Source organism: Dioscorea cayenensis, unplaced genomic scaffold, assembly GCF_009730915.1.
Source record: "Dioscorea cayenensis subsp. rotundata cultivar TDr96_F1 unplaced genomic scaffold, TDr96_F1_v2_PseudoChromosome.rev07_lg8_w22 25.fasta BLBR01000389.1, whole genome shotgun sequence".
In the NCBI taxonomy this organism is placed as follows: Eukaryota; Viridiplantae; Streptophyta; class Magnoliopsida; order Dioscoreales; family Dioscoreaceae; genus Dioscorea; species Dioscorea cayenensis.
This window is the reverse complement of record NW_024086780.1, coordinates 1-23010: the sequence shown is the minus strand read 5'-3', so window position 1 is coordinate 23010 and position 23010 is coordinate 1. Positions and strand designations below refer to the sequence as shown.

Genomic DNA, 23010 nt, shown 5'->3' with positions numbered 1-23010 from the left:
GACCCGAGGAATCCATCAATATTGATTGAAGGAGACCTTGAGCTTGAATGTAAACTTCAAGGAAAGGGAAAGAACTCATGACAAGAAATGACTTAATCCAAATTGATTTGAAGTAGAAGGATCCGACAACATGGCGTAACAAAATGAGCAACAACAGTATCACTATCCGATTTTTACCGCACCTTCGAGTGTTGGGGACACGATCGAGTATTGTGCGCCCCCCAATTACAGCTCGAATTTCGAGCTAAAGCCGGTATTCATCAATATGCTGCAGCTAGATCCCGCACAATTCAACGGTTTGGCCGATGAGGATCCAAATAGTCACATAGAGAGCTTCCTTGAGGTGTGTCATATGCTGAAGATAAATAGTGTGACGGATGATGCCATCAAATTGAGAACCTTCCCATTTTCCTTAAAGGGGAAAGCAAAGCAGTGGCTACACTCATTACCTAGGGCATCAATCACTACATGGGAGGAGATGGTAGAAGCTCCCGGAAAATAAGCAAAGCTTAGGAATGAGATCCCATCCTTTATGCAGTTGGAATTGGAGTCTCTATTTGAGACATGGGAAAGGTTCAAGGAACTCCTGCGCAAATGTCCGCAACACGGATTCCAGGAGTGGATGATTGTTCAAACCTTCTACAATGGTTTGAACCCGAGTACAAGGCAACTCTTGGATGCGGCGGCAGGAGGTACCATAGGTAGCAAAACCTCCGACGAGGCTCATCAATTGATTGATGAAATGGGGTTAAATAGCTACCAGTGGAACGCTAGAGAGAAGAAAAAGGTGGCCGGTCTCCATGAAATTGATGTGGTAACTTCATTGGCGGCCCAAGTGGAGAGTTTGAGTAAGAAGCTAGATCTTATAGCTTTGAATAGAGTGACGGCCGTGAGCAACTGCACCGGTTGTGGTGGAGGACATGCTCCCTCCGATTGCCCAATTATCATTGGTGATGTTTCTTCAGTTGAGAATGTCGACTTTGTAGGTAATGGAATGAGACCTTAAGGGAATCCATACAAAGAACACCTACAATTCGAGGTTGGAAGAATCATCCCAACTTTTCATGGAGTAATCAAGGACCACGTAAGACCATGGGGGCCATCGGGGTCCCAACAACAACAACAAGCCCCTCAAGTGGAAAAAGCAGATTTCAGTGCTTGGAAACCCGAATGACAGATTTGAGAAGCACTTGGCTAGATTTGTTCAATCAAGAAATACAAGGTTTGAATCGACCGAGGCTACACTTCGCAATCACACCGCCTCCTTGCACAACCTTGAAAAATCAAGTGGGGCAAATTGCAAATCTCTTTCCGAAAGGCCACATGGAAGTTTACCAAGCAACACGGAAACCAACCCGAGAGAACATGTGAAGGTGATCGCTTTGAGAAGCAGTCGTGAGGTTGAAGGGCGGCTTCCGAGTGAAAAGCCAAAAAAACACGCACCCGGGGTCGTAGAGGTTGAGAAGGAAGCAAACAAAGAGAAAGATGTGGCACCCCCATCTTTCAAGCCAAGAATCCCTTATCGCTCTAGATTGAAGAATGACCAAGAGGATGACTAGTATAAGAAGTTCCTGAGTTTGTTCAAGCAACTCCACATCAACATTCCTTTTGTTGAGGCTTTGGCTCAAATGCCTAAGTATGCGAAGTTCCTGAAAGACCTATTGACCAACAAGAGGAAATTGGAGGAGAGTGCTTCAGTGGTGCTTGATGCTTCATGCTCAGCGGTGTTATAATAGAACATGCCGAACAAGAAGAAAGACCCGGGAAGCTTCATTATTCTGTGTAACATCGGTAACTTAGGTGAGGAAATGGCATTGGCGGATTCGGGGGCAAGTATCAACGTCATGCCATATACTTTCTTCCAAAAGCTAGGCTTGGGTGAGCCTAGGCCTACTCGGATGACTTTACAATTGGTGGACTGAACGGTACGACATCCGAGAAGCATCATTGAAGACGTACTTGTCAAGGTGGACAAGTATATTTTTCCGGTTGACTTTATAGTCCTAGATGTTGATGAGGATGTAGATGTACCCATGATACTTGGGAGACCGTTCATGCGGACTTCCAAAGCATTGATTGACATGGACGGCGGAGAGCTCACATTGAGAGTCGGAGACGATAAGCTCACTTACTGCCTTGTTGAAGCCATGCGGTATTTTCTCGATTTTGATAACACTTTGTATTTTCTAGATACTACTGATGAGATTGTTGATGAATATATACAGGAAATGTTCAACCCAAATCCGTATGAAGGTTTGTTCGACAAAGAGGAGAGCAATGAAGAGGTACTGATGCTTGGGTTGACCGGAGAGGAAACATCTACCCCGGGAATCTTGAAGAAGGTGCTTCGGACTTTGCAGTCGGCTCAGTACAAAGATCGTATCGAGAGGCTGGAGACCGATGTTAGAGAGATTCGGACTGAGATAGAGGAGCTCCGGACTTTGCAGTCGGCTCAGTACAAAGATCTTATGGCCCAATTCGATTTCCTTCGAAATCTCCTGAGACCCGGATCTTCAATACCTCCAGCACCTCCATCCTCGACCCCAGCACCAGAGGACCCACTATATGCTTCCACTTTAGCAGCAGTAGCAGCGGAGACTGATGAATTAGCCAACGTGCTTTTGCAGTTGGCCGTGCGAGCTTCACAACCCGTTGGATCACTACTCCCAATGAATTAGCTTCATCAAACGCAACACTAGCAGTCAGGGGAGTATTGTTTTGATTGCTTCTCCCACATCTATTTTTGAATGATATATTTTGAGTGAGCTTGCATATGTACATTGAGGACAATGCACAACTTAAGTGTGTGTGTGGGGGGGGGGGAGTTTCATAATGCGCACGTCTTTTCTATTGTTCTTGATTGATATATGCTCACATAGCCAATGGAGGTTCACCGTAGTTGCAATGATTGTATTCTTAAGTCTAGGAGAATTGTTAACATTGAATATTTTCATACTCTAGTTCTTGCTTGAATTTTTAGGAATTTTTGCCCGATTTACACTTAGTGCACTACTCACTCTTTGAACTCTATTGGAAACTCATGTTCGATGTTAAAGGGACTAGTTATAGTTGTTTCTTGTGTTAAATTCAGAGAAAATGAAAATAAAGAACAAAATAGTTTTATTGTTTAGTTGTGCTATTGGGTGGAAAGAGCTACCACCTATGAAGTATGAAGCTACTCTCATAAGTCGGATACTAGTTATGCCCTAATGAGAGAAAGAGCTATCTCATGGGATGAGTGAAAAGCTACCACCCCGTAGAAAGAGCTACCACCTCGAAAGTGTGAAAGCCACCTTAGCGGCCGCTTGGGAAAGGGCTACCTTAGAGGATGTGTGAAACTACTACCGTTTTTGAAATGTTCGTTGTTTTCTTGTTGTAGATAAATAAGTCCCTTGTACTTAGAACTTTGAGGAGTATACCTTGGGTTGTTTTGAGTGAGTTCACACACATACACGAAATTCGGGTTTGTTGTCCTTTTTGATTCAAGTTTTTAGCTAGAGCATTGATTTTTCGTATTTAGTGTTGAAATTTTCCTTGTAGAATACTCTCTTTGTATACCTTGGCGAACCTAAGGCCAAGAACTTTCAATATTTTCTTCATCAATGCATAGAATGTTTTAATGTTTGCTTGAGGACAAGCGAAAGCTTAAGTGTGGGGTAGTTTGATAAGTGCTTGTGCGATATGAATGCGAAGCGTTCATTCCTTATGTTGAGCATTACTTTTCTCAGGTTTTTACATTAATATGTGTGTTTTTATGTTATTTTTATGCAGGTAGGGTTGTGATGCCAAGTATGAAGGAAATAGGGCAATGTGGATCATAATGCACCTATTTTGGAGGAGATCTTGCTAAGGTTCAAACGCGAAGACATATGTCAGGTGTGAGATGCTAGAGTGTGTGCCAACCTACTCGTATTTGAATGAGCACATTCATTTGGAGGGGCACAAAGGCAGTCACACTCGAACATTCTGATTTATGCATATAAGAACAAGAGATCCACCAACGTGCACATCATTGAAGAGGCAAGTGGTTCACAACATAAACGTGTGCCCATTTGCGTTACCCCAATGAAAGTATGGAATTCGGGAGTATTTCCGGCATAGTACTGTAGTAGGTTAATGTAGTAAAACACTGTAGCAAGTACTAGAGCAGCCCGGCCGAGAAATCAGAGAAACAGAGAATCCACATGGGCGTGTGGAAATTATCCACGCCCGTGTGGAAATTCCATAGGGGCGTGTGACATCATACATGCCCGTGCAGTCGCCCGATTCCAGCCCTATTTAAAACCGATTTCAGCCCCGATTTTGGTATTCTTTTCTCCATCTTTTCCCCAACTTGTGAGAGGGCTTCGGCTTGGGTTTCGAGGGGTATTGGCCAAGGTTTTGGAGAGGTTCTACGGCTCTGACATCGTGATTCCATTAGGAAGAAGGTTGGTAGGGGAGCTTCAATCCAGGCGTATCCTATACAGGACGAAGGAATCCTTGGACGACGAGTAGAGGACTTTCCACAAGACCATCGAGGGGGTTTCTTTATGGATTCATTGCTTTTACATTCAATTTCTTTAATTGTACTTAGCTCCATGGAGAGCTAAACCCCTAGTGGGTACTTGGGTGATTGTGAATGAACCCTAGATGTATTCGTTTCATTGAACTTCTTTATTATGCTTTCAATAAATTGATGTTTATTGTAAGTTCCAACCTTGAATGCTTGATTGTATGAACATTTCTCCTAGAGTGACACTAGGGTTGAGAGTTCTTGTTGGTAACCTTGTGAGTGAGTGACACACCATGAGCGTTACCCAAAGCTAGGTTGGAGAGGGTTGAGAGGGTGAGTCGAGAGGTACAGGAGCGTCCCCTTTCCCCTCCGACGTGATAGATTCTACCTCCGTTCCTTGAGTTCTTTGCGGCCATAATAGAGTGAATGGTTTAAGGGATGAACCTCCGATGGGGCCTAGTTGCGCGTGCAATGGAGTGAAGCGTTGAGGGGATCTTAGTATCTAGGGCTTAATTGTGGCTAGGGACCTTCCGCCTGGACCAAAGGGTTAGGTCTATAATTAGGAAGTGATTTATCACTTGAAATTCCTAGAGCCCATTGCAACTTTATTCGAGTGTGAGGTTGAGGGGTTACTTAATCTCTCCTCCGGGACATGAATAGAGTTAGGCATAGTTGACCTTCGATTTGGGACTATGTATGTAAGGATTTCCATGACTCACCATTGCATTGATTAGGAAGCATAATAGAGAGTTCTTGCACTTGAAGCGATTATCCTAGGTGAAGCATCATCCGAGTACCCCATCTTTATCGATTGCCTTACCTCCTCCTTACTTTTGCTCTCTTACTTGTTGCTTTTAATTGTTGAGAATTGAATCATTATCACACTTATCATTGTTGATACTCCACATAGCTAAGAATCAAATTAAGTGTCTTTACTCCCTACTCCCTGTGGATTCGACCCCGCTCACCCGGGATTATTACTTCGACAAACCCATGCACTTGCGGGATATAAGCAAGGGGATCTTGTCATTACTCTCGGGAAAAATTGCTAACTCTCTGAAGGAAACCACACGCCCATGTGGAAATTACCAACGTGCATGCGGGTATCACAAAGTCATTCACAAGTACGCGTCCATGCCCCTGTGCCTTCTCTGGACGAGCTCAAAGTGCAAATCAATTGGCGTGTGGAATTTTCACACGCCTGTGCGTTTTCTCTGGATGCCTTAAAAACTCTGCAGGTTCTACAAAAAATTCCTGAACTTATAAACACACTCAAAGCCTGCTCCATTATGTAAACTATACTAGTAAAAACATGAGAAACTAGCCCGCACGACCAAAAACTTCGCTAAATCCACATGAAAGAGCGATCACATCAAAAATCCACAAGAAAACACACAGCAACGCGTCAAAACATATAGACACCAACACTCAATAGTTTATTAATGCAAAAACTAAACTAGCAACTAAGAAAATAGTAAACACTTGGGTTGCCTCCCAAGAAGCGCTTGTTTAATGTCCCTAAGTTTGACGTACCTTGTTTTACCTCATGGGGGTTCACAGATGAAGGTTGCCCTCTTATCTATAACTGGAAATCATGATGAGCAAAGTCTCTTGAAGGTAAAGGGGGAGTTATCGGGCTTGGTACCACTTAACAAGGGTTCATCCAACTTATTCTGTTGACACACATCTCCAACAGCCTTGGGGCATTTCTTGTGCCGTCTCCTCACCCTCTTCATCTTCCTGAGCATCTTCTTCATGATTCTTGGAGTAGATGGTACTTATTCCTCCAGACCAAGCATCATTACTTCTTCATTGTCCATCTCTTGGTCGAATAAACCCTCGTATGGGTCTGGATTGAGCATTTCCTGCATGTATTCATCAATAATTTCATCAGTAGTGTCAAGAAAGTAAATAGTATCATCAAAGTTAAGAGAATGTCACATTCCTTAAGTAGGCGATATGTGAACTGATCATCTCCAACCCTTAGTATCAACTCCCCGCTGTCCATGTCGATCAATGCCTTGGAAGTACACAAGAATGGCCTCCCAAGTATCCTCATCGACGTCCAACACCACAAAATCTATAGGAAATATATATTTATCAACTTTGACATGCACATCTTCAATGATCCTCCTCGGATGTCTCACTGTTTGGTCTTCCAATTGCAATGTCATCCGAGTGGGCCTAGGCTCTCTCAAGTCTAGCTTTTAAAAGATGGAATATGGCATGACATTGATACTTTCCCCTTAGTCTACTAATGCCATTTCCTCACCCAAATTTCCAATGTTGCACAAAATGATGAAGCTTCCTGGGTCTTTCTTCTTGTTCTGCATATTCTCTTGCAAGACCGCCGAGCAAGACGCATCTAGAATCACTGAGGCACTCTCCTCCTATTTCCTCTTGTTGGTCAACAGGTCCTTCAAGAATTTTCCATATTTAGGCATTTGGGACAATGCCTCAACAGAGGGAATATTAATGTGGACTTGCTTGATCAAACTCAGGAACTTCTTGTACTGTTCATCCGCTTTGTCATTCTTCAATCTAGAGGGATAAGGGATTCTCAGCTTGAATGGTGGGGTCACCACCTCCATCTCTTTGCTTGCTCCCTCCTAAACCTCTATGAGCTCGGTTGCGTCTACATTGGACTTCTCACTCGGAAGCCTACCGTCAACCTCACGACCATTTCTCAAGGTGATCGCCTTCACATGCTCTCTAGGATTGATCTCGGTATTGCTTGGCAAGCTTCCTTGTGGTCTCTCTGATATAGATTTTGTAATTTGCCCCACTTGATTCTCAAGATTGTGCAAGGAAGTGGTGTGGTCACAAAGTGTAGCCTCGACTAATTGAAACCTTGTATCCGATGATTACACAAATCTAGTCAAGGCCTTCTCTAAATTGGTCATTCTTGTCTCCAAGCCTGAAACTCGGTTCCCCATGTTCGGGGCTTTTTGTTGTTGGAAACCCGGCAGTGCCATGGCCTTTTGTGGTCCTTGGCTGCTCCACGAAAAATTGGAATGATTCTTCCAACCTGGATTGAAGGTGTTGCTATATGGATTCCCTTGGTTCTCATTGCATTAGCTACAAAATCGACTTTCTCCACCAAAGATGCATCACCAATAGAGATCGAGCAATCGGATAGAGCATGTTTAGAAGTTAGAAGGTCTAACTTCTTACTCAATGATTCCACTTGGGCAACCAAAGATATTACTTCATCTATTTCATGGAGCCCGGCCACCTTTTTCCTTTCCCGCGCATTCCATTGATAACTATTCATGGTCATGTCTTCCACTAACTGTCGGGATTCTTTTGGTGTTTTACTCCCCATTGTACCTCTTGCGACGGCATCTAGCAATTACCTTGTACTCGGATTCAACCCACTGTAGAAGGTTTGGATAATCATCCATTCGGGAAATCCGTGTTATGAGCACCTCCGCAAAAGATCCTTGAAGTGCTCCCATGTCTTAAACAATGATTCCAACTCCATCTATACAAACGACTATATCTCATTGTGAAGCTTAGCCGACTTCCCCGGAGGAAAGTATCTAGTAAGAAAATCTTCGACCATCTCATTCCAAGTCGTGATGGAGGCTTTGGGCAAGAAATCAAGCAACTGCTTGGCTCTTCCTTTGAGAGAGAATGCGAAAGTCCTCAATCTAATAGCATCATCCAATACACCATTAATCTTCAGCATATCACAAACTTCCAAGAAGTTGTCTAATTGGTTGTTTGGGTCCTCATCGGCCAAACTATTAAACTGCGCTGACTGCTGAATCATTTTAATGAATGCCAGTTTTAGCTCCAAGTTCAGACTTGTGATCGGGGATCGCACAATACTCGATTGTGTACCCAAAATTGAGGGTCTAGCCTAATCAGAAAGTGTCCTCTGTTGCTCATTCTGTTCTGCCATATTATCTAACCCTCCAACTTCTATTTCAGCTTCATTAGATGGTTCTTGCATAGGTTCTTTTCCCCTTCTTCTGAGTGTACATTCAAGTTATGGATCTTCTTCAATAAATGTCGAAGGATTTCCTCTGGTCATAACCTGGAGTTGCACCAACAGAAAGAAAACAAATTAGAATGATGATAGAAAAAGAGAATATGAAATGGAATGAATGAATGAATAGCTAAGAAAATAAAGTGCAAAGTATCTCTAAACGCCTACTCCCCGGTAACGGCGCCAAAAACTTGACAACGCCAATTGCGTACGTCTCGCAAGTGCACGGGTTTGTCGAGTAATAAAATCCCAGGTGAGTGGGTATCAGATCCACATGGAGTAGGGAATAAAAATACTAAAATTGTTTCTTAACCAAGTGAAAGATGAATAATGGTTTTGTTAACAAGACGTAATGCAAACAAGAATAAAAGAGATAAGAAAGAGAAGTGCAAGTAAAGGGGAGGGAAGGCAATCGATATAAATGGGGTATTCGGATATTGTTCTGATAAGTGCTTGTGCGATATGAATGCAAAGCGTTCATTCCTTATGTTGAGCATTACTTTTCTCAGGTTTTTACATTAATATGTGTGTTTTTAAATTACTTTTACACAGGTAGGGCTCTGAAGCCGAGTATGAAGGAAATAGGCCAATGTGGATCATAATGCACTTATTTTGGAGGAGATCTTGCTAAAGTTCAAACGCGAAGACATAGGACAGGTGTGAGATGCTAGCGTGTGTGCCAACCTCCTTGCATTCGAGTGAGCACATCCATTTGGAGGGGCACAAAGGCAGTCACACTCGAGCATTCCGTCTTATGCATACAAGAACAGGAGCTCCACCAACATATATATCATTGAAGAAGCAAGTGATTCAGGTCAAAGACTGTAGCAGAGTCCGTGCTCGTTTGCGTTACCCTGAGCAACACTGCAGCAAGTAATGTAGCAGCACTGTTCATAGCCGGCCGAGAAACCAGAGAAACAGAGAATCCACATGGGCGTGTGGAAATTATCCACGCCTGTTTGGAAATTCCGCACGGGCACGTGTATCATCCACGCCCGTGGAGTTGCCCGATTCCAGCCCTATTAAAAGCCGATTCAGCCCCGATTTTGGTATTCTTTTCTTTATCTTTTCCCCAACTTGTGAGAGGGCTTTGGCTAGGGTTTCAAGGGGTATTGGCCAAGGTTTTGGAGAGGTTCTACGGCTCTGACATCGTGATTCAATTAGGAAGAAGGTTGGTAGGGGAGCTTCGATTGAGTTGTATCCTATACCGGACGAAGGAATCCTTGGATGACGAGTAGAGGACTTTCCACAAGACCATCGACACGACAATCGAGGGGGCTTCTTTATGGATTCATTGCTTTTACATTCTATTTCTTTGATTGTACTTAGCTCCATGGAGAGCTAAGCACCTAGTGTGTACTTGGTTGATTGTGAACCCTAGGATGTATTCGTTTCTTTGAACTTCTTTATTATGCTTTTAATAAATTGATGTTTATTGTGAGTTCCAACCTTGAATGCTTGATTGTATGAACATTTCCCTTAGAGTGACACTAGGGTTGAGAGTTTTTGTTGGTAACCTTGTGAGTGAGTGACACACCACGAGCGTTAGACAAAGATAGGTTGGAGAGGGTTGAGAGGGTGAGTCGAGAGGTCCAGGAGCGTCCCCTTTCCCCTGTGACATGATAGATACTACCTCCATTCCTCGAGTTCTTTGTGGCCATAATAGAGTGAATGGTATAAGGGATGAACCTCCGCTGGGGCCTAGTTGCGCATGCAATGGAGTGAAGCGTTGAGGTGATCTTAGTATCTAGGGCTTAATTGTGGCTAGGGACCTTCCGCCTGGACCAAAGGGTTTGGTATAAATCTTGGAAGAGATTTATCACTTGGAATCCCTAGAGCTCATTGCAACTCTATGCGAGTGCGAGGTGTTGAGATTGTTCGATTTTTCCTACGGGACATGTATAGAGTTAGCCATAGTTGACCTTAGATTTTGGACTATGTATGTAAGGATTTCCACGACTCACCATAGCATTGATTAGGAAACATAATAGAGAGTTCTTGCACTTGAAGCAATTATCCTAGGTGAAGCATCATCCGAGTACCCTATCTTTATCGATTGCCTTGCCTCATCCTTACTTTTGCTCTCTTACTTGTTGCTTTTAATTTCTGAGAATTGAATCATTACCACACTTATCATTGTTGATACTCCACATAGCTAAGAATCGAATTAAGTGTCTTTACTCCCTACTTCCTGTGGATTCAACCCCGCTCATCCGCGATTATTACTTCGACAAACCCGTGCACTTGCGGGATATAAGCAAGGGGACCTTGTCATGTTTCACATAGGATGATCAGATCAAGTGCAAAACCTCTATTATGCTTCCTAACTAATGCATTAATGAGTCATGGAGATCCTTTAATACATGGTCCAAAATCTAAGGTTAACCATGCCTGACTCTATACACGTCTCGGACGAGAAGTCAAACAATTTCAATACCTCGTACTCATACAGAATTGCAATGAGTTATAGGGATTCCACGTGATAAATCATCTTCCTAGTTGTAGACCTAACCCTTTAGTCCAGGTGGAAGGTCCCTAGTCACCATTAAGCCCTAGATGCTAAAATCACTCCAATACTTCACTCCGTTGCCTGTGCAACTAAGCCCCAGCGGAAGGTCATCCCTTAGCCCATTCACTCTACTATGACCGCAAAGAACTCGAGGAAATAGAGGTAGGATAAATCACACCGGACGGGAAAGGAGACACTCCGCTACCTCTCGACTCACCCTCTCAACCCTCTCCAATCTAGCTTTGTCTAACTCTTGTGGTGTGTCACTCACTCAAAAGTGTTACCAATAAGAACTCTCAACCCTAGTGTCACTCTAAGGGAGTATTCATTCAATCCAACATTCAAGATTTGAACTTAATAAAAGCATCAATTAATGGAAGCATAATAAAAGGTGTAATTAAACAAATACATCCTAGGGTTCACAAATCCAAGTACCGACTAGGGGGTTTAGCTCTCCATGGAGCTATTTACAATCAATAATAAAATCGAATGTAAAAGCAAGTAATCCATAGAAAACCCATCTTATAGTCGTGATGATGGTCTTGTTTGAAGCCTTGACTCCTCCTAAGGTCCCTTTTATCCAGCCTAGGATACACCTCGCCCGATCGATGCCGATGAAAGCTCTCCCAATAACCTTCTTCCAAATAGAGCGCGATGTCGAGCCAAAAACCTCTCCAAATCCCTTGCCAATACCTCTCTAAACCCTAGCCGCCATCATCTCTCAAAATGGGGAAAAGATGGAGAAAAGAATTCTGAAATCGTGGCTGAAATCAGCCTTAAATAGGGCTGGAATCGAGCATTCACACGCCCTGTGGATTCTCCACACATGCCTGTGGAAATTCCACATGGGCGTGGCTAATGTCCACTCGCTCATGTGGATTCTCTGAACTTCACATTTTTGGCTAGTTGTGAATAGAACCTGCTATAGTAACAGCCCAAAACACTCCTGAATTCATGTTTTCATTGAGGTAACGTAAACGGGCACAGGTTTATGATGTAGTTCGCTTGCTTCTTCAATAAACAGCTTTATTGGTGAATAACTTGCTATCAATGCACAAGCCAAGATACTGGAACGTGACTGCCTTTGTGCCCCTCTAAATCATTTTGCTAACTTGAATACAAAGAGGTTGGCACACATTCTTGCATCTTGAACCCAACTTATGGCTTCGCGTTTGAACCTTCTCAAGATTTCCTCCAAATAGTGCATTCACAACCTACATTGGCTTCTTTCTTTAACATTCAGCTTCACAACCCTACACACATGAAAGTAACATAAATGCACACATATTAGCGCTAAAATTTGATAAAAGTAATGCTCATCATAGGGAAATAATACTTCCCATTCTTATCACACAAGCACTTACCATTGTGCAGTCTATGTTAGTCGGACTAAAAAAAATTACAAATTGAATGAAATCTGGAAGTTCTGAGAAGAAAAATGGAAGTTAGTTCAAGTTTGAGAATTAGAAGGATCTTACTTGTTCATTGGAGCAGCACTTACAATTTTAAGACTCAGTACTCTTTACTTGTGGGGTGATTAGCATCTAGAGCTGTACTGATTGAAGTCACTAGGCTAGACCAGATTAGGGCAGATAAGGTAGAAGATTCACACACATGGCACAAACATATAAGAGGTGAGACATGATCTTTTTGTTGTGCTTACTGTTTGTAACTCAACATCTGTATTTCATTATCCAGTGCTTGTAGATTCTTGTATTTGTTTAAGCCAGAGATGATACAGCTAGCCACTTATCATTATCTTTGTTTTTTATGATTTGTTTGCTTGGGGACAAGCAAACACTTAGGTGTGGTGATATTTGATAAGTGTCTAAATTTACGTATTTTAGTATATGTATTTGATATATCTTGTATGTATTTTTATAAGAATTGATTCCCATTTTGTCCTTAATCATGTATTATTTGCATTGTAGGGCACAGAGGAGCCATGGAAGACACGAAGATATAATTTGGACAAAAAAGAGAAGAAAACCATGTCGCGGTACTGTAGCATATTTGTTGTACCAAATTATTGTAGTAGAAATGTTGTAGTAGTGGCACTATAGCAAGATCACTATAGTAACCACTGTAGCACAAGGAGAATTTTCGAGACAGGATTTGACCCAGGACATACGGCCTCAATGCTAACCTGGATTGACCCCGGGATGGATACTGTAGCAAGAGAAACCATCTTCTAGCTTGATTCAAACTGCCACAATGAGGCCATCATTGACCCCATTATAGACCCTAGGAATGACCCCATGATGGCTTGTTTTGGAGGGATTTTGGTCTCATTTTAACCCCTATATGGCCCCATATGGCTGGGATACTTGGGAAGTATAAAAGCACATTTGAGGAGTGGAAGAAGAAGATTTTTGGGCAGCCATAACTTGGGGAAGGAAAGGAGGAACAAAGACAACTTTTGGATGATTTTCTTGAAGCTTGAGAGGTGATCAAGGGCTTGGAACTTCAAGCGGAGAGTTTCACTATCAAGGGGAGACGAGTTAAGAGGTCATTCGGAATTCATTCGGCTAGAGGAAGCATCATTCGGCCGGCCTTGCTCTTTTTCTTCATCATTTGGAGTAGAGAGTGTCACTTATGCGTTTGTTTCTTACTTTCTTGTCTCTATCATGTTTGTTTGTATGATGGCACACTAGATGCCCAAGGGCACTGGATATTGGTGAATCTTGGGGGGTTCATCATGTATTTTGGATGCCTTATTATTAATTGAAATTCTTGTGTTGATTTAAGGATTGTTTTATTGTCATTCATTCCTAGAACTACTTAATGGAAAGATCCATAATTCTTATTTGATTTGTAAACATAGATGTGATCTACTCACATTTATTAGATTCCTAAAAGGGCTATACTTGTACCAACATGCCGAGAAATTGGATGTCGGTAGCCCCTTCGAACCATGAGGATAGATTTAGGGTAAGTGTGCCCTTATTGTGGGATCTCCCTATACTTAATGTGATCATAGGAATGTGATTAGGGAGAGATCCTTATCGACATTTGTATGGGATTAGGGTTCAATCATTGAGAAATTGGAGTTGGACTAATCTTGATATCCTTCAGTCTAAATTACCCTTGCTATGTTATTACTGTGCATCCATATATCATGATGACCCCACAAGGGAATCCTCATCCCTAATCTTCTTTATCTAATCGTTGCTCTTGTGATCTCTTGTGTGGCTTTATAATTCTCATACTTGCAATTTGCTTAAACTTTTGCACTTGTTAGACTAGTTTACCATGCTTAAGTTGTAAGGTTAGATAATAGGTCATGGAGGAGTAATACGAGCTCCTTAGCCCCGTGGAATACGATCTTTGCACTCATGCACATGGTATTACTTGGCGATCATGTACACTTGCAGGGAAGCAATCACACTTTCCTCTAGTGATGCTAGAGTTATGGTGAAATTTATAATAAAATTGTTCTCCTAGTTTGGTACACCAAGAGTGATCAAAAGTGACTGAGACACTCATTTCTATAACTCCCAGTTTGAAAAAGTCTTAAAGGGTTATGAAGTTTCTCACCAAACTTCAACTCCATATCATCTCCAAACAAGCTGTTAAGTCAAAGTTTCAAACCATGAATTGAAAGGATTCTTGGAGAAAACAATGAGCTATCATAATAGAGATTGGGCAGATCAGTTGGATGATGCATTATGGGCTTATAGAACAACATATAAAACACCTGTCAAGGTGACACCTTATAGGTTAGTCTACGGTAAAGCATGTCATTTGCCCAATGAGCCGGAACACAAAGCCTACTGGACCATTACACGCTTAAATCTTGATCCTATCCTAATTGGTCATAAGAGGAAGCTTTAATCGAATGAGTTAGATAAATGGAGGGCTATGGCCTATGAATATTCTGTACACTACAAAGAAAGAGTGAAAGAGTACCATGACCGACACATCAAGTAAGCTAAGAACTTCAAGGAAAGGGATCAGGTATTGCTTTTTAATTCTAGGTTGAAAGTCTTTCTAGGAAAGTTGAAGTCAAGGTGGCACAGACCATTGACAGTTTCACAAGTATTCCTTCATGCTACCATTGAGATAAGTCATCCAGAAAAAGGGCCATTCAAGGTCAATGGTCATTGGTTGAAGCCATACTTTTCATGCAACATACTCAAAAAAACTAGAGGTAACTCTCCTCCATTTGACCAACCATGAATGTAAGAATGAAGCTACGCTGAGCTAATGATGTTAAACATGCGCTTCTTGGGAGGCAACCAAAGTTTCTATTCCGATCATATTCTTATTTTCATATTATTATGTGTTTAGTGTTTGTGTGTCTTTGTTTTGCTCTCTATTGTTGTGTGTTCTTGATCATTGATAAGTGTTTGTGTATTAGTAATACAAAGTATTCTTTTCTTATGATGAATATTACTTCTATCAGATTTTAATGATAATATATGTGTATTTATGTTACTTTTGTGCATGTAGGGTTATGGAGCCAAATATAGAGGAAGGAAGCAAAAGTAGATTGCGATTGCACTTCGTTGATGGAATCTTAGAGTAAACAAACATGAACACACAAGTTGTGCTCGAAGATACGTGAATGTGTTCCAACCTTGATACACTTAAGCAATTAAATGGTTTAGAGGGGCACAGAGGTAGTCACATTTGCGTATTCCGACTTGTGCAATGCTAGCAAGATCTTCGTCAAAGTTATCCTTTATTGAAGAAGCGACGCGATCTACAGCATAGACATGGGCCCATTTATGTTGCCTTGATGAAAATTGTGGATTTGGTAGTGTTTTTACCAGAGTACTGTAGCACGTTACCGAACCAAGTCACCGTGACAATTTACTGTAGAAGTTACTATTTATAGGTCGCTGAAAAACCAAGTTTTGCAGATTCACACGGGCATGTGGAAATTCCTGATAAGTGCTTGTGTTTTAAAAATGTGAAGTGTTCTTTCCTTACAATGAGCATTACTTTTATTAGGTTTAAGCGCTAATACATCTGTATTTGTGTTTTTTTCCGCATGTAGGGTTGTGAAGCTATGTTTTGAGAAATGAAGCTAAAATTAGATCGTAAATACACTATTTGGTAGAATCTTGGAAGGAACAAACGAGAAGACACAAGTGGGGCTCTAAGATACGTGAATGTGTGCCAACCTCTATGTATTCAAGCCATCACAATGAATTGGAGGAGCACGAAGGCAGTCACATTGGCGTATCCCGATTTGTGCATTCATAGAAAGAGCTTCACCAATGAGGCTTTTGACTGAAGAACAATTGCGATCTTTGGTATAAACGTGTGCCCGTTTATATTGCCTCGATGAAAAGTGTGGAATTGGGAGTGTTTTGACAGAGTACTAAGCAGGTTACTGTAGCAAATCAATGTAGCAAGACATTGTAACAGTTACTGTTCACAGCATGCCAAAAATCAGATTTCTAGATAAACCACTTAGGTGTGTGGAAATTATCCATGCCCTTGTGGAAATTCCACATGCCCGTGTGGAAAATCTACAGGGTCATGTGGATGCCTGATTCCAGCCCTATTTAAGCCGCGGTTCAGGTCGATTTTGGGGATCTTCTTACCCTTTTCTCTCCAACTTTTCTCCATCTTTTGAGAGGTCCTTGGCTAAGGTTTTGAGAGGCTTTTGGCACATCTTTGGAGTAGTTCTCTGGATTCAACACCGCACTTTGCTTGGATGAAGGTTATTGGTGGAGCTTTCGTCAGCACCGATCCGGTGAGGTGTGCCTTAGGCCGGACAAGTGGACCTTTGGAGAACATGAGGCTACTCCATAAGACCATCGACATGAATACCAAGGAGATTTCCTAAGGATTGCTTATCTTTACTTTCGATTTCATTATTGATTGTATTGTGCTCTATGGAGAGCTAAACCCCCTAGTGGGTACTTGGATTTTGTAAACCCTATGATGTTATTGTTTCATTGACTTTCCATTATGTTTTCTTTCATTGATACTTTTAATTTAGTCCTAATCTTGAATGCTTGTTGAATGATTTCTCCCTTAGAGTAACACCAGGGTTGAGAGTCAATATTGGTAATCTTTGTGGATGGGTGACACACCATGACGGTTAGACCAAGCTAGATTGGAGAGGCTTGAGAGGGTGAGTCGAGAGGTAGCAAAATGTCCCCTTTCCCATCCGGTGTGGTTTATCCTACCTCCACTTCCTAAAGTTCTTTGTGGTTATAATAGAGTGAAGTGCTAAGGAATGAACTCTGCTGGGGCTTAGTTGCGTGAGCAATAGAGTGAAGCGTTAAAGTAAGTTTAATATCTGGGGCTTAATTGTAACTAGGTATCTTTCACCTGGACCAAAGGGTTAGATCTACACATTGGAATACGGTTTATCACTTGTTATCCGTAGGACTCTATGCAACTTTATACAATGTGAGGTATTGAGGCTGAGCGATTTCTCCACCAGGATATAGTGAAGGTTACTCATGGTTGACCTCAGGTTTGGGACCATGTGCTTTAGGATTTTCATGACTCATTGAGCATTAATTAGGAAGTATAATGGTAGGTAATGCACTTGAAGCATAAGTCCTAAGGGAGCATTGTCCGAGTACCCCACTTCTATCGATTGCCTTATCTTTCACTTACTTGTGCCTCTCATTCTTGTTTCTTTTATTTCTGTTTACATCATATCTTATCAACACAATCATGATTCATCTTCACTTGGTTAAGTAGCAATTTAGGCAATTTTTTATTCCATGTTCTTTGTGGATACGATACGCCACTCACTTGGGATTTATTACATCAACAAACCTGTGCACTTGCGGGTCACACACAAGGGGCGTTGTCAAGTTTTTGGCGCCGTTGCTGTGGAGTAGTCGTTTAGAGATACTTTGCACTTTGCTATCTTAGCTATTTATTCATTCATTTTATTTCATATCTTCTTATTCTACCATCGTTGAAATTTTGTTTTCTTTATTTTGGTGCAGCTCCAGGTTATAACCTGAGGGAACCCTTCGATATTAATTAAAGATGATCCCGAGCTTGAACGTACACTCAGAAGAAGGGGTAAAGAACATGTTCAAGAACCGTCGAATCTAGTTGAAGTGGAAGTTGAATGGTCTAACAACATGGCAGAACAGAATGAACAACAGAGAACACTCTCTGATTATGCCAGACAATCAGTATTGGGGACAAAATCTAGCATTGTGCAGCCCCCAATCACAGCTCAGAATTTTGAGCTAAAGCCGGCATTCATCCACATGTTACAGTAGTCCGCACAGTTCAATGGTTTGGCCGACGAGGATCCAAACAGTCACATAGAGAATTTCTTGGAAGTGTGTGATATGCTCAAGATCACGGGTGTTATGGATGATGCCATAAAGTTTAGAGCCTTCCCATTTTCCATGAAGGGGAGAGCGAATCAGTGGCTACACTCATTACCTATAGCATCGATCACTAAATCGGAGGAGATGGTAGAAGCTTTTCTTACCCGTTATTTCCCTCCCGTAAAATCTGCAAAGCTTAGGAATGAGATCTCATCCTTTGTGAAAATGGAATTGGATTCTCTATTTGAGACATGGGAAAGGTTCAAGGAACTCTTGCGAAAATGTCCTCAACATAGGTATTAGAGTGGATGATCATTCAGACTTTTTACAATGGTTTGAACCTGAGTACAAGATAGCTACTTGATGCAGCAGGAGGTACTTTAGGTAGCAAGACCCCAGGAAAGACCCGGTAATTAATTGAAGAAATAGGGTTGAACAGCTGCTAATGGAATGTTAGGGAGAAGAAGAAAGTGGGTGGCATCCATGAGGTGGATGTTGTTACATCGTTGGTGGCCCAAGTGGAAGCATTGAGTAAGAAGTTAGACACTATAACTTCTTCGAGATTGGAGGCCATAACGAGTTATGATGGATACAGAGAGGGACATGCCCCATCCAATTGCCTGATAGCCATTGGTGGTACATCCTCCGTTGAGCAAGTTGACTATGTGGGTAATGCAATGAGAAACCAAGGAAATCCTTATAGCATTACCTACAATTCAGGTTTGAGTAATCACCCTATTTTCTCATGAAACAACCAAGGGCAACAAAGGCCACCGCACCATTGGGTTTTAACAACAACAAGCCCCAAACATGGAGAATAAAATTTCAGACTTGGAGACCTAGATGTCCGATCTAGAGAAAGCCTTGACCCGATATGTGAAATCATCGGATACGGGGTTCCAATCGGTTAAGGCTACACTTTGCAACCACACCGCTTCATTGCATAATTTAGAAAATCAAGTGGGGCAAATCGCGAAGTCTCTATCGGAGAGGCCACAAGGAAGCGTGCTAAGTAATACCGATACTAATCTAAGAGAACATGTAAAGACAATCACTTTCAAAAGTGGTCATGAGGTTGAGGGTAGGCTTCCAAGTAAGAAGACCAATGTTGAAGCATCCGATGTCATGGAGGTTGAGGAGAGAGCCACCAAAGACAAGGAGGTGGCATCCCCACCCTACAAGCCAAGAATCCTTTATCCTTCAAGATTGAAGAATGACCAAAATGATGAGCAATATAAGAAGTTCTTGAGTCTATTTAAGCAATAGCACATCAACATTCTTTTTGTGAAGGCGTTGTCTCAAATGCCACGCATGCAAATTTCTTGAAAGATCTTTTGACCAACAAGAGGAAGTTGGAGGAGAGTGCATCGGTAATCTTAGATGCCTCTTGTTCGGCCATGTTGCAAAAGAATATGGCGAACAAGAAGAAAGACCTCAGAAGCCTTGTGAAGAGATGACATTGGCAGATTCAGGGGCTAGTATCAATGTCATGCCATAATCGTTCTTTCGGAAGCTAGGCTTAGGAGAGCCTAGGCCCACTCGGATGACATTGTTATTGGTGGACCGAACAGTGAGGCATCCGAGGAGTATCATTGAAGACGTGCTTGTGTGATAAGAATGCGAAGTGTTCTTTCCTTATGATGATCATTACTTTTATCTGGTTTTAGCGCTGATACTTGTGCATTTGTGTTACTTTTATGCATGTAGGGGTGTGAAGCTAAGTATTGAGAAAAGAAGACAAAAGTAGATTGTGAGCACACTAATTGGTAGAATCTTGGAAGGAACAAATGCGAAGGCACAAGTGGGGTGTTAGGATGCGTGAATGTGTGCCAACCTCCATGTACTCAAACTATTAGAATGAGTTAGAGGGGTAAGAAGGCAGTCACATTCGCATTTCCTGACTTATGCATTGTTAGCAAGATCTTCACCAACGAAGCCTTTGATTGGAGAAGAGTTCTGATCTACAGCATAAACGTGTGCCCGTTTATGTCACCATGATGAAAAGTGTTAAATTGGGAGTATTTTGTAAAGTATTATGGCAAAGTACAGTAGTATATCACTGTGGCAAAGTATTGTAGCAATTCCTGTTCACAGCTAGCAAGAGAACATATTTCCAGAGAATTCACATGGGAGTGTGGAAATTCCCCACGCTCTAGTGGAAATTCCACATGCCCGTGGGAAGAATCCACAGGGGCGTGTGGATTCCCGATTCCAGCCCTATTTAAGCCGTGATTCAGCCAGATTTTAGGAATCTTTTTCCACTCTTCTCTTACACTTTTCTCCATCGTTTGGGAAGCTGTCGGCTAGGGTTTGGAGATGGTTTTGGCAAGTCACTAGAGTGGTTTGAGGGATTCAACACCGTGATTCTCTTGGAAGAAGGTTTTTGGGGAAGCTTTCGTCGGCATAGATCCGGCGAGGTATGCCCTTGGCTGGATAAGGGGACTTTTGGAGAAAACTTGGCTACATCACAAGACATTTCTTCATCGACGTGTCTTAAAAGATCTTGAAATCCACACAAAGAGTAGGAATGTGAAGATGTGACTACCTTTCTGCCCTTCGAAATGGTGAATTGACTTGTATATCTATGGAAGTTGGCACACATCTCCTCATTCACAAACTCCTCTTGTGCTTTCATCCTATATTTGCGCAAGAACTCTCAACATAGTGCCTTAATAGCCTATCTTTGCTTCCTTTTGCATTTCCAATGCATTAACAACCTATATGTATAAAAGAACACCCAATACATGATATGAGCCTTAAATCACATATAAAATGATGCTCAATGCATGTAAAACACATATAAAAACATGTTCACTCAAGCACTTATCAAACTCCCCAACACTTAAGCCTTTGCTTGTCCTCAACCAAAATTAAACATTAAACTCATGGAAAGAAAAGAGAAGTGCTTGGCCTTAGGTTCACCAAGAGGGTAAAAGAATAAAATTCTAAAGTTATGGAGAAAATAGAACCCTAGACAAAACAATCCAATCAAAAATGAAAGTGATAAAATCCGAATGCATGTGTGTGTGAAAAACTCAACTCATGTTGACACTATGTCCACTACTAAGTTCTTATTAACACGGGACTTATTTATAAACAAAAGAATAGGTAATAGCTTCACACTTTCGAGGTGGTAGCTTTCACACATCCCATGAGATAGCTCTTTCTCTCATTAGGGCATAACAAGTATCCGACTTATGAGAGTAGCTTCATACATCATGGGTGGTAGCTCTTTCCACCCCCTATGTACAAACAACAAACAATTTAAAATTTTTTTCAATTTTTATAATTGTTTTTATTATTTTTCTGAATTTTCTGATTTTTTTTAATAAGACTAGCACACTAAAGTCCCAAAAATAATAAACTAGAGCCTTCATAGGTCTAAAGAGTGAGAAAAGTGCAGCAAGAGCAATCGGACGAAAATATTCAAGAAAATTTGATGAAAACTAGAGCATGATAAAATCTAATGTTTACAACCTCCAAAAACTAAGAATTAAACTCTTAACCCTAAGGTGAACCTTCATTGGAAACAAGAGCATGCTCATGAAAACACAAGTAAAAGTTATGTATAAGGTGAACCTTCCCCCACACTTAAGATGTACATTGTCCTTAATATACACACATAAGAACAATTAGAGTAGTATCCATAGAAGCATAATGTGTGTGGGAATGCAATTAAAAAAATACTCCCCTGAACTCCTTGTTCATCCTTTTGTGAAATCTAACTCATGGGTGTGTTGTATAGGCTGTGAAGGTCACATGACTGTGGAACAAGGTCACGAGGTCGTGTCCATGACAAAAACATCACCACATCACTCTCAAGGTCATCTGCACGTATACAAGGGGTTCAGTAAAGCTCAACAAAATAGAAAAGATGTACGAGTTCTTATGAGTAAAATAAATGAAGCACAAACTCGCATAAACAAAACAAAGCACAAAGATAACTAAAGTCTAAAATATAAAATAAAGAAAAATAAAAATGAAAAAAAGAGTGAAGAAAACTAAAGACTCATGAGTGGGATGCCTCAAACATCAACGTCATGTGTTGGCGATGTCGGTGTGCCATTGATGGTTGAGATGGTCCCCAAACCTGGCGTGAATGATTATTGGCAAGTTTCTTGGTCCTTAGTCCCAACCCTACAAATAAAGCTTCAAAAGAAGTTAGTTCAACATGAATTTGATGAATACAGGGTTCCACACAGGCGTGGAAGGCAAGCCACATACTGTTCTGGCCTTACTGGGTACTTTTCCAGCCCACGTGGGCGTGTGACAAGCCACGCACCCGCGTGGGCGCGTTATGAGCTTGGCCAGGGCACCACGGAGGCACATGGCGCCTGGCCGCGCGGCAGGCCAGTCCATACACCCACGTGGACGCACAGCCGAGGGGCTGGACATCCCACGTGGGCCGTGGGCTTGCCACGGGCCCGCGTGGGTGCACGGCCGAGTGGCTGGCCAGCCCACGCGGCCGCGTGGGGGCCCAACCATGGCCAATAAACCATGGTTGGGCTCCAACGCTTCCAAAAATATATCATCCATGCATTCTAGAGTGTTTCTACAAGATTTTCCATGAAAAACAACACTTATAAACTAATAAAACTTCATGGATTGGCAAACTACGGGCATGGAGAAGATGGGAGAAGATGAAGTTTACCGGAGCAAATTAGTGAAGGAAACTTCATGCAAATGCTGGCATAACACTTTTGAATCTCCAAGGAGTTAAAGAAAATTGGTTTTTGTGCTCAAAAAGTTT

At 41.8% G+C, this 23010-nt stretch overlaps 2 non-coding genes across 2 annotated transcripts; both read right to left on the bottom strand.

Moving 5' to 3' along the window:
* Positions 1-505: 505 nt before the first annotated feature.
* On the bottom strand, positions 506-612 carry LOC120254226. The gene has a single exon (XR_005534552.1). It is a non-coding gene; the product is annotated as a small nucleolar RNA R71 (small nucleolar RNA).
* A 17840-nt stretch (positions 613-18452) lies between these two features.
* LOC120254227 lies at positions 18453-18559 on the bottom strand. Its single transcript, XR_005534553.1, has one exon. It is a non-coding gene; the product is annotated as a small nucleolar RNA R71 (small nucleolar RNA).
* Between the last annotated feature and the right edge of the window lie 4451 nt (positions 18560-23010).